This window comes from Chrysochloris asiatica, unplaced genomic scaffold, assembly GCF_000296735.1.
Source record: "Chrysochloris asiatica unplaced genomic scaffold, ChrAsi1.0 scaffold00163, whole genome shotgun sequence".
Lineage (NCBI taxonomy): Eukaryota > Metazoa > Chordata > Mammalia > Afrosoricida > Chrysochloridae > Chrysochloris > Chrysochloris asiatica.
In genome coordinates, this window is record NW_006408681.1 from 4,846,464 (window position 1) to 4,859,486 (window position 13,023).

General features: G+C 38.0%; 1 pseudogene; it reads left to right on the plus strand.

Moving 5' to 3' along the window:
* The first annotated feature begins 11,887 nt into the window (after positions 1-11,887).
* Positions 11,888-12,491, plus strand: LOC102816792 (annotated as a pseudogene).
* Positions 12,492-13,023: the final 532 nt, after the last annotated feature.

The following is a 13,023-nucleotide window of genomic DNA, read 5'->3' on the forward strand; positions in this document are numbered from 1 at the left end:
GTGAAGGCATTTTTTTACATGTTGCTGTGTGCCATCGAGTGGGTTCCAACTTATAGGGCCATCATAGGGTTTCCGAGTCTTATAAATCTTTACAGGAACATAATGACTCATCTTTCTCCTGCAGAGCAGCTGGTGAACTCGAACAGCTGATCTTGTAGTTAGCATTCCAATGTTGTTACAGCTTCACAGCTCCTATTGTTTATGTGCTGCTATTGTTGTTGTTATTGTGTGCCATCAAGTTGGTTCCAACTCATAGCAACCCTGTATAAAGTTTCCAAGAGCAGCTAATGGGTTTGAATTCTTTACCTGGAAGTTACCAGTCCAGTGCTTATCCTACAGTGCCACACCAGGATCATTGTTTATATAAACAATATTGTTGTTGTTATTTGTAGGTGCCATTAGTTGGTTCCAACTTAAAGCAACGTCATGCACAACAGAACGAAACACAGCCAGGTCCTGTGCCATCCTCATAACTGTAGTTATGTTTGAGCCCATTGCTGCTGTCACTGTTTGTATAGGAGGAGAATTTTTTTTTGTTACTTCAGTTTGTTTATCTAGTCTTGACCTCTCCGCATACTTCAATCATTCCACACTCCTTTAAACAGAGCAGCCTAGAAAAAAATCAGGTGTGTTAGTTTCCTATTACCAAAACAAAGGAGCACAAAATTAGCAAGTTCATCCAACATTAATCTGCTAGCTATAGTTTCTGTAGGTATTATATCCTGGAAAGACTCATACCTACAGAAACTATAGATAGCAGATTAATGTTGGATGAACTTGCTAATTTTGTGCTCCTTTGTTTTGGCAATAGGAAACCAATACACCTGATTTTTTCTAGGCTGCTCAGTTTCAAGAAGTATGGAATGATTGAAGTATGCGGAGAAGTCAGGGCTAGATAAAACAAAATGAATAAACAATGACATATCAGGCAAAAGACTACTCTAAAATTTGTAAAAACACTTCAGCAACTCAAAAAGAAGATCAGTAATCCAATTAAAAAATAGGCAAAGAATATGAACAGATGCTTCACTAAAAAAGACATTCTGATGGCCAAGAAACATTGTAGAAGTGCTCAAGATAATTACTCATTGTTGTGTACCATCAAGTCGGATCTGACCCAATAGTGACCCTATATAGGGTTTCCGAGGAGCAGCTGGTGAGCTTGAACCACTGACCTTGCAGTCCAACACATTAATCCACAATGCCATATGAGGACTCCATAAGAAAATAATCCCTGGGTGGGCTCGAACCTTTCAGTTAACAGCACAACATGCTTACCAACATGGGTGGTGGTGGTTATGTGCCATGGAGTCAGTTCTGAATCATAGCGACCGACAATTTTTGTTGTTGTTAGGTACCATCGAATCGGTACTGACTCATAGCAACCCTATGCACAACAGAATGAAACATTGCCTGGTACTAGGCCAACCTCAAAATTGTTGGCGTGCTTAACCCCATTGATACTGCCACTTTCCCAATCCATCTAGCTGAGGGTCTTCCTCTTTTTCTCTGACCCTCCACAATACCAAACATGATATCCTTCTCCAAAAACTGATCCCTCTTGAAAATATGTCTGAAGTATGAGAGATGAAGTTTGGCCATCATGGCCTCCAAGGAGCACTCTGGCTGCACTTCTTCCAACACATATCAATTGATTCTTTTGGCAGCCCATAGCACTTTCAATATTCCCCCCTCCAACACCATAAAAGCATCAATTCTTCTACGGTCTTCCTTTTTCAGTGACCAGCTTTTGCATGCATAAGAGGTTTTTGAAAATACCATAGCTTGGGTCAGGCGCACATAAGTCCTCAAGCTGACATCTTTGCTCTTCAACACTTTCAAAAGGTCTTGTGCAGCAGATTTGTCTAATGCAATATGTTGTTTGATTTCTTGACTGCTGCTTCTATGAGTGTTGATAGCTGATCCAAGAAGAATGAAGTCCTTGACAACTTCAATAATTTCTCTTGATAAGAATGTTGTTTATTGGTCCAGTGGTGAGAATTTCTGTTTTCTTTACATTGAGATGCAATACATACTGAAGGCTGTGGTCTTTGATATTCGTCAGTAAATGTTTTAAGTCCTCTTTACTTTCAGCAAGCAAGGTTGTATCACATAGAGAGATGCAAATTTAAACAATGAGATATATATCATGTCACCCCAGTATTAATAGTAGAGCTCAAAAACAAACAGAAAATAATGAATGCAAATGAGGATGTGGAGAGACTGGGATACTCCTACACTGCTTGATGGTGGAACTGTAAAATGGTTCAACCATTTTAGAACACAGTATGGCACTTCCTCAAAAAGTTGAAAATAGAAATACTGTATGACTCAGCAATCCTTCTACTTGGAGTAAATCCTCAAGCTATGAGAGTCATGACATGCATAGATATTGTTGCTGTTGTTAGGTGCTATCGAGTCAATACCAACTCATAGCAGCCTTATTTTGGCAGGTGATATGGAGCTTTTCCACCATATCTTTCAAACAGATGTAGTCAATTTGATTTCTGTACATTTCATCTGGTGAGGTCCATGTGCATCGTTGTCCTTTATGTTAAAAAAGGTATTTGCAATGAAGAAGTCATTGGTCTTGCAAAATTCTATGTGATCTCCAGCATCGTTTACATCACCAAAGCATGTTTGCCAACTACTGATCTTTCCTCTTTGTTTCCAACTTTTGCATTCTAATTGCCAGTAATTATCAATACATCTTAATTGCATGTTTGATCAATTTCAGACAGAAGAAGTAGGTAGAATTCTACAATTTCTTTGTCACTGACTTTAGTGGTTGGTGTGTATATTTGAATAATAGTGGTATTAAGTGGTCTTCCTTGTAAGTATAATGATATTTTCTTATCACAGAAAGTGTTGTACTTCATGACTGATCTTGATGGGTTTTGTTTTTTGTTTTTTTATATAATGAATTCGACACCATTCCTCTTCAATTTTTCATTCTTGGCATAGTAAACCATGTGATTATCAATTAAAACTGGCCAATACAAACCATTTCAGCTCACTGATACCTAGGATATTGATGTTTATACATTCCATGTCATTTTTTTTATTATTAAATAAATGTTTTATTGTGACTTGTATGATAGTCTACATGGGAGAACATTAGTCCTACATCCATTGTTATCATCATGTCCATGCATCCTCACCCAACCAAAGGGTGTACCCTGCAAGCCTGCCCCCACCTCCCAGTCCTCAGCCCCTTTCCCTCTCTGGATCCCAAGTCCCCAGCCACTCCATATCTTCACGTCGTCTTCTCTGCCTCCATCTCAGGCCTCACTGCTTCTCTGGGTAGGATCCTGCTCTCTGCTCTTCTCCATTGATGGTCCCAGGGCCCTCCGCTCCTAGACTGAAAAGTTAATCACTCCCCTCCTTGCTACAAAATGTCCACCTTTAGATTTCCAACCCTCACAATCAGTCCTGATAGCAATTACTCACTATTGCATCACAAGAGACCCATCTGTATTTCATTTCATCAGCCCTTCCTGGACAGGCTGGATACTATTCACTGGAGACTCTAGCTTCCTCCATGTCCTTTGTATCTAGGTTCCCTCTTGAAAGCGTGTAAGCCAGTCACTTCTTACCTTTGTATCCCTCCCCCCATTTTGGGTAGCCAATGTCCCTGTCTACCCTTTGTGTGGAGGGGGTGGGAATAGTTCTTGCAGCAGGGATTTGTTTCCTCTTTTGAGCTACTGCATTTATAGGTGTAGGTCATGTTTATCGAATTGTATCAGATGACTCTTTTTTCCTCTTCTTTCTTCTTCGGGTTGAGCTCTGTTCATCCAGTCATTGAAGCCAGGTCAAGTGGGTATCATCTGCAAGTGTGGGTGTTCTTGCGTCTGTCCACCCTCTTTTTATCGGCTGGCCGCCTCGCTCTCCATTCTAGTCCTCTGTGGCTGTCATTGACTCTGAGCCCATGAGTCCCTAGGTCTTGCCTCCCTGCTGGCCAAACGTTCCATGTCATTTTTGGCAATTTTAAATTTTCCTAGGTGCATACTTTGTACATTCCACATTTCGATTATTAATGGACTTTTACAGCTGGTTTTCTTCATTTTGAGTTGTGCCCCATCAACCAATGAAGGTCCTGAGGGCTTACTCCATTCCTGTCATCACAGTCAACTCTACTTTGAGGAGGCAGCTCTTCCCCAGTCACATTTTGAGTGTCTTCCAACCTGAGGGATTCATCTTCTGGCACTGTTTCTGACAATATTCTGGTGTTCTTCATCATGTTTTAATATTCAGTAATCTGTTGCTGATTGTATTCCACTGCTGTTCATAAGGTTTTCCGTAAGTAAATATTCAGAAGTAGTCCATCTCTCCTTCTTCCTAATCTGTCTTCATCTGGAAGCTCAGCTGAAACCTGTCCACCATTGATGACCCTGCTGGTATTTAAAATACCCATAGCTTGGCTTTCAGAAGCATAGCAACATACAAGACATCACAGTACAACAAACTGACAGACAAGTGGTCTTGTATGAATAGATAGATGCACAAGTATGTTCACTGCAGCGCTATTCACAATAGTAAAAAAAAAGATGGAGACAGCCTAAATGTCCAGCAACAGAAGAATGGTTTTGCAAACATTGGTACAGACACACTATGGAATATTATGCAAAACTGAAGAATAATGATGCATCTGTGAAACACCTCATAACAGGGATGAACCTGGAAGGCATTATATTGGATGAACCTGGTCAATCACAAAAGGAGAAATATTACATGAGACCACTGCTATAAAAAGTTAAGAAAAAGGTTTTCTTGCTAAAAGAAACATTGCATGATCATTACAAGGGTGGGACGGAAAGGAAAATTATTCATGGGGCAAAGGATAGGCACATGAATCAAGAGGATATAAGCAAGAATTGGATTGTGCATCTGTCAACAATGAAGCATAAGAGGGAAATTCAGGTAGATAAGTACAGAAAAGAGAAGAACTACACTCCCTATTAATAGTTTGAGTCCTAGTCATACTGTCTAGAATGCAGCACCAGTCTTGGGACTTAATATTCATATTAACAAAAAATAAAAATAAAATTGACTTTCTGTTTAAAGAAGTTTGGGTTAAACACTCTATCACATATAACCAGTTGTTTTTGCCAAGTGCAATGAATCAGTTCTAACTCATAGTGACTCCAAAGAGCGGCTGGTGGATTTGAACTGCCAACCTTATGTGTAGCAGTAGTACAGTGCATATCCTACAGCACCACACCAGGACTTCAACCTAAACATGCCTCCATGATATAATGCTATGCTTCAAGAAAATCCTATAATTTTTTATAAAATATGATGCCAACCCTTTGATTCATCCTTGATTAAAAGTAAAGTAAAAATACATGGGCAGAGATTTTACTGAGAGTAAAGGAAACAATCCAAAGTATTTTCCAGGATGCAAAGCCCAGAACTAATATCACCATTTGTTAAAAAATAGCATCATGCAAATTATCCTTACTTAATAATCATCAGAACACATATCCCACTAATGATTATTTTTGTTGTTGTTGTTAAGTGCCGTTGAGTTGATTCCGATCCATAGCGACCCTGTATAGGGTTTCCAAGGAGCAGCTGGTTAGCTTGAACCACCGACCTTGCAGTTCAAATGGCTTTACAGTCTGGTGTATTAACCCACAACACCATATCAGGACTCCAAAGTAAATCTTTACAGGAGCAGAAATCCTCATCTTTATCCCACAGAACAGCTGGTAGTTTCAAACTGCTGACCTTAAGGTTCGCAGCTCAATTCATAACCACTATGCTATCAGAGCTCCTTATTAAAGAATGATTATTAAGTAAGGATAAATTGCATGATGCTATTTTTTAACAAATGGTGATGTTAGTTCTAAAAGCACAACTAGCCACAAGTCACTTATGTAGCTCTTAACCCAGGGATGAGAGTTAAACTTGACTTCAAGCAATAGCTATAATTGTGGCAAATATACAAACTAAAGTCAACAAAATAGTTTTAACTTAGGAAAACAACTTTTTTTTTTTAACCTGAATGAAATCACAAGAGGCTGCATTTGATTATTTAAAGGAATGTTAAGTCCAAGATCTTAAGAACATTAACTCATAAATATAAAGGTCTCAGGTAGCAAATGCTATTTCAGAGCAAGATTTTGATAAACATTTTAAATATAAACTTTGTAAAAACAGCAATAAAGGACAAGACATTATAATTACACTCCTGATTCCCTTTTCTATCTTTAGTGAGAATGCTTATAAAACAGGCCTTCATTGAAATTTACAGAGCATTCTTAGAACATTCTCAATATCTATTGCCCTGCTCATCAATTATTTTCTACATTGTTGTTGTGATTGTTAAGTGTCATTGAGTTGGTTCCAACTCACAGAGACCCTGTATAGGGTTTCTGAGGAGCGGCTTGCTAATTGGAGGCTTGGTGATGTATGCTTAAGATTATAGTAAGATGAATGGATACACAAATCTAGGTTTATCCAACATTACACTTAGATTTATTTTTAATTTGAAGACCATTTTCAAGATTTCTGTCTTCATGTTTTCCTCTTTTAGCCTAAGGCAATCTCCATGTTAAGCAGCTCTAAGCATATAAATTTAACTGAAAAAAAGTTTCTTACATTCTCAAAAATTGCTGAAAATTGAAACTGCAGATTTTGTATGTTTGCAAAGAAACTTCTATTTTATTATGAGCTGAAAAAGGTTGTCTCCTGAATGCTTGAGGCCACTCAGTCAACTAGGTTGCATAATTCAAATACTTGGAAGGCCACAAATAATCTAAGGCCAAACTTCAACTGCAGAAAATAGCACAGGAAATTCTTGTATTGCATATTTCCAATACCATATGGCAAATTGCATTTTCTGCTGGTAGAAAGAACATTTTAACTCTGATGAATCTGTAGCTGTATCCAACTAATTAGCACCATTTTCTTGCAACGTTACCCTATCTTTTAAGAGGAAAGGAAATGCTATCTCTTCCAACTGCGATTATCCCTCCTACTATATGTATATTGTTTTTAGAAGGACAGAAGCTTACATAGGCAGCTAATCAATATGCATAAAATGACTATCAAAAGAAGGGTGCTGAATCTGCTTTAGCCTGTCTTAGAATCAGATCTCTCAAGTTGGTGAAATATTTTCTCATGGTTGATTTTCTGGTCATTTGTGTACTCAAATCTGTTTCAAAATCAGACAAGCTCTAAGAGTTTAAAATGTGGACAAATCTGGATATGAGATTTTTTTTCACTTACTTTGTATGTCTGCTCCATTCCATAAAAAGACTGTAAGTTTTAAGACATAGTTTCAGAAGTAGTTACCAGGTTGTCTGCCTAGTCATTTTTACTTCTCAGAAAAAGTGAGACCAAGGTGCCCACTTTGTGGAAAGGGCACCATGGACAGAGTCTACTTAGTTTCCATTTCAAATCCTAGACTAAGTGAGGTGCATGATGGGTGGAGAGAAGTATGTTAATTAAAATGTTCTTGGTTCAGTCCGCAGAAATAGCAGCTAAAGTAATTCAGTCAGTTAATCGCTCTTCTCCAAGACTTAAAAAATGCATTGAAATCACCACTAACAAGGCAATATGCTTCCTTCTCATGGTCTCCCATTTCCTTACTGTTTCTCTAGAATAGAAGCCCTGGTTGTGCTATAGGTTAAGCATTGATCAAGGTTGGCAGTTCAAACCTACCAACTGCTTCTCGGGAGAAATATAAGGCTGTTTGCTCCTGTAAAGATTTATTGTCTCGGAATCCCTAGGGCATAGTTCTAACCTGTCCTATATAGGGTCAATATGAATCAGAATCGATTCCATGGCAGTGACGTGTTTGGTTTGGTTTGGTTTGGTTTGGTTTGGTTTGGTTTTCTAGAGTGGTGAGGGGAAAAGGGGATAAGGGTCTGCCTCTGCTTCAAGGGCATAGTGTCCTCATTTGTTGAGCCTTTATTTTCTCTACCAAAATTTGCTCACAAAGAAAGATTCCATATAAGGCACTTATGTCTCACTATTGCCACAAACATTTATGTTTTACAGCTTAGCTCTTGGATGGGAAGATCTGTTCTCATGTTAAAAGAACTGAGTACATAAGGAAATGATGAGAATGGTGCCTCAGGAAGAAATTTTTCAAGCTCTTTTTGGTGCTCCAAAGTCACTCAAAAGTACAAGCACTTATTTATCTTAATGAAGGCTGGAAGCAGTAAGCATTATTAACATAAATATATATTTATAATAGCACATATTAAGGACTAAGATAGTATATACATAATAGTATAAATATAAAATAATATATGTATATATATATATAGTTGTTGTTAAGTGCCGTCAAGTCAGTTCCAACCCATAGCAAATCTGTATAGGGTTTTCAAGGAGCTGCTGGTGAGATTGAACCACCAACCTTGCAGTTCAAATGGCTTTGTAGTCTGGCACATTAATCCACAATGCCACACCAGAACATACATATATAAAATAGTGTATAATCACTTAAATAAGGAGCTCTGGTAGTGTAGTGGTTACGAATTGGGCTGCAAACCTCAGGGTCAGCAGTTCGAAACTACCAGCTGTTCCAGAAGAAAGATGAGGCTTTCTGCTCCTATAAAATTTACAGCCTCAGAAACCCCGTACAAGGCTGTTATGTGTCAGAACCGACTCCACGGCACATAACAACAATCAATTAAATAATCACCTACATGTAATCAAAATGATTCCTGGTGTGGCACTGGAAAATAAGCACTGGACTGTAACTTCAGTTTGAACCACAAGGCCAGCGGTTCAAACTCACCAACTGCTCCTTTGAAACCTTATACAGGTTCAGTATGTTTTGGGACCAACCAGATGGATCTTAACAACAACACAAACAAATTGATAAGAGCAACTCAAAAGGATAGATAAGAACCTTAGGGGAGTTATAAGTTGGTGTTAATCATAGTGAAATCGTTTTGAAAATGTTGTCGAGAAAGGTAGTGCAAATTGAATAATGTAAACAAGGTGACTAATCACTGTCTGTCACTGTAGAGATTACTACAGTGATGGACACTTTGCTAGATATATTTTCACCAAAAAATGAAAATAAATAAAAATACAAAACCATAGTATGTAGTCATGGTGCACTAGGTCAAGTGCTATCTCAACTACTTTGTTGCTGTGCTATTGTTAAGTGTTGAAGTGTTATTGAGATTGTTCAAATGCATAGAGACCCTGCCTAGAGTTTCTGAGACGCAGCTGGTGGGTTTGAATAGCCAATCTTGCAGTTCTTATCCTACAATGCTATACCAACTACTTTAACCTTACATAAATTTCCATTTTATAGAGGAGGAAAATTTATCTGCACAGATACAGAAAGAGCAAAACCTAAACTCAAAGGTAAAATTTGCACAACTGTCTCTGCATCTGTCTCATGTCATCTACAGAAAGCACATCACTTCATTTTTCTATAGCTTTTGAGCAATATTTAGTAATGATTTAAAACAACGACCTTCTTGACAAAAATGCCATTCAAAACTTCATTTTTAAAGACAATTGAAATTGAATATTTTGGCATACAAAAGCCGAATAGATAAAAAGAGTAAATGCAACTAGAAGTCAAATGAAAAAAAAAAAAGTGAAATATAGCAAATTGTAGACTGGTAATATCTGTCCCGGAGTCCTGGTGTGGCACTGTGGGTTGATGCGCTAGACTGCAAAGCCATTTGAATAGCAAGGTCGTCGATTCAAGCTCACCAGCTGCCCCTTGGAAACCCTAGACAGGGTCGCTATGGATCGGAATTGACTTGACGGCACTTAACAACAACAGCAATATCTGTCCCAACCAGCTAAGACTCTTTTGTGAGTAAGATAGCCACAATGACTTTAAAGAGCTCTTGAATCCATGGCCTATTGCCAAGAGAAAACTATTTTTAAACATTCCAGCTACCCATTCTATGCTCATGCTTCACACACCTACCCAGCCCACTTCCAAACAACCACCATTTCCATATTTTGGAGAATAGGATCATTCTTCACAATCACCTAAAAAAAAACAACCTTCCTATTATAATATATATTCATTTACTTTTTATCTATCTCAGAAAACGGACTGTGCTTACATTAAGCTAAAATCAATTTCTTCTCCTACATTTTTGGTCATTTTTATGCATGTTTATTAGTAGCGTTGATGAATGCCATGCTAACCTTAGTCTCAAGGCATATGGGATAGTGTGTCCGGCTGAGAAATGGTTAGGAAAGAACCTGTGAACTAGATCTTTGTGTGTGTGTGTATCTGAACTACTAAATGAAAAAAATGTTCTGTAATCTATAAAACGCACCATTCAATAATTTGCCCATAAAATCCTTCAATAATGTAAGTCAAAACTTGAACTGTTTCTTCAGTTCCCTCAGCTTGAGAAACACTGAGCATGCTCTTCCCTTTTGGTTTTCTAACTCCAGGTAATTGCACATTTCATTCTAATAGTTGACTTTGTCTTCTCAAGCTGCCCACTGAGATTTTCTGTTCAGATATGTTTCCTCATTTCTTCCATTTGCTTTTTTATCTCTACACTGGAGAGTAAACTTCAGTCTCTTCTAACATTTGTTTTGGTCTTTTACTTCTTTTATATTTTCTTAATGACCGTTTGCTTTCTTCCTGTATGATAGTCATGATGTCATCCCAAAACTCTTGTGTCTAATGCATCAAATCTGTTTTATAAGATGACTTGTAAATTCAGATTGGATCTGTTCAAGGTCATATTTTGGCTCTCATGGACTTGTTTTAATTTTATTCAGCTTCAATCCGAACTTGACTTGAGAAATTTATGGTCTTTTCCACAGTCAACCCACCCTTTTTATGACTAATGACATGGAGATTTTCTACCATATGTGTAGCCAATTTAATCTTTGCATATGCCATCTGGTGAGGTTCACGTGTATAATTGCCTTTTTTTTTTTTTTTTAAGTTTGTATTGTGAACTGAGTGATAGTTTACATGGGAGAACATCGGCTTTACACCATCATTTCATTGCCATGATTACAATCTCCTCATGCATTACCATTCAACAATATTTGCTTCCATTCCATCTGAATTTTTTTTTTTTTTTGAGGCATTGAGGCGATGTAGAAAAAAACACTAAGGAATATATAATCATTTAAACAACCAAAGGGCACATTTGGCAAGCCTGCCAGCAAACAGTCTCTCTTTTTCCATGAGTCCAGAGTTCTCAGCTGCTCTCTCTTTCTTCATGTCATCATCTTTGCCTCCATCTCTGGTGTTGCTGTTTCTCTGGATAGGGTCTCACATTCTGCTCTGCTCTTCTCCCTTGATGGTCCTAGGGTCCTCTGTTTCTGGACTGTAAGATTAATTGCTCCTCCCTTTTTGTTGCAAAACTTCTACCGCTATCATTGTGACAGTCGCAATCAATCTGTAACAATTACTCACTACTGAATCATAAGAATCTTATCCCCATCTCTTTTCACCAGACCCATCTAGATAAGATGAAAACTATTCACTAGAGACTCTACCTTCTCCCACATACTCTTAAAACTAAACTCTCTCTTGAAAACTCATAAGCCAGTCACCTTGTGCCTTTATCGCCCCCTCTTTTTAGGTAGCCAATGTCTAAGTTGCCTGTCCCTATCTACCCTGTATACAGAGTGGATAGCATTGATATATAATGTGAAGACTCCTTCCTTTTCAGTTGGTATTTTGAGCTACTACATCCAAGTTCACCAAGTTGTAGCAATTTACACTAGTTTCCTTTATTAAAAATTGTTTTTATATAGTCGTCTTTTATGTTGTTTTAAAAGAAGTATTTTCAGTCTGGCTCCCACTCTCACAGCCATTGCAGTACATTGAGCTCCATAGAGAAAGCGCACAGCCAGGCAGAGCCTGACAGCACTGGATGGACTCTGTGCCTTGCAGATGGAAAAAAAATAATAACTAAACATGGGCAAAGGAGATCCTAAGAAGCAGAGAGGCAAAATGTCATCTTATGCATTTTTTTGTGCAAACATACCAGGAGGAGCACATGAAGAAGGACGCAGATGCTTCAGTCAACTTCTCAGAATTTTCCAAGAAGTTCTCAGACCAGTGGAAGACCATGTCTGCTAAAGAGAAAGGAAAATTTGAAAACATGGCAAAGGCGGACAAGGCCTGTTATGAAAGAGAAATGAAAACCTATATACCTCATAAAGGGGGGACAAAAAAGAAGTTCAAGGATTCCAGTGCACCCAAGAGGCCTCCTTTGGTCTTCTTGTTTTGTTTGGAGTATCACCCTAAAATCAAAAGCGAGCGTCCTGGCCTATCCATTGGTGATGTTGCAAAGAAACTGGGAGAGTTGTGGAATAGTACCGCTGCTGATGGCAAGCAGACTTATAAGAAGGCCACTAAACTGAAGGAGAAGTACAAAAAGGATATCGCTGCCTACCAGGCTAAAGGAAAGACCGATGAAGCCAAAAAGGGAGTCGTCAAGGTTAAGAAAAGGAAGAGGAAGAAGGAAGAGGAAGAAGAGGAAGAAGACAAAGAGGATGAAGATGATGATGATGAATAAGTTGGTTCTAGCACAGCATTTTGTTTTGTCTATAAAGCATTTAACCCCCTGTACACAACTCAACCCTTTAAAAGAAAAAAAAAAAAAAAATTGAAATGTAAGACTGTATAAGATTTGTTTTTAAACTGTACAATGTCCTTTTTTTGTATAGGTAACACACTAACGAATGTGTCCTTAGCTAGTCCAGTCTTGGTGGTATTTTCAATAGCCACTAACCTTGCCTGGTACAGGATGGGGGATGTAAATTGGCATGGAAATTTAAAACAGGTTCTTGTTGGTACACAGCACAAATTAATTCGATATGGTAATAATAGTTTTTGTTTTTCATCTTCAGTTGTCTGATGCAGCTTATATGAAATAATTGTTCTGTTAAATGAATAGCACTCTGTAATTGCAAACAAAAAAAAAGTTGCACCTCTTTTGTTGACATTCTGAATGCTTCTAAGTATATACAATTAAAAAAAAAAAGGGGGGGGGCATTTTCAATGAAGAAGTCATTGGTCTTAACAAAATTCTATCACAGGATCTCCAA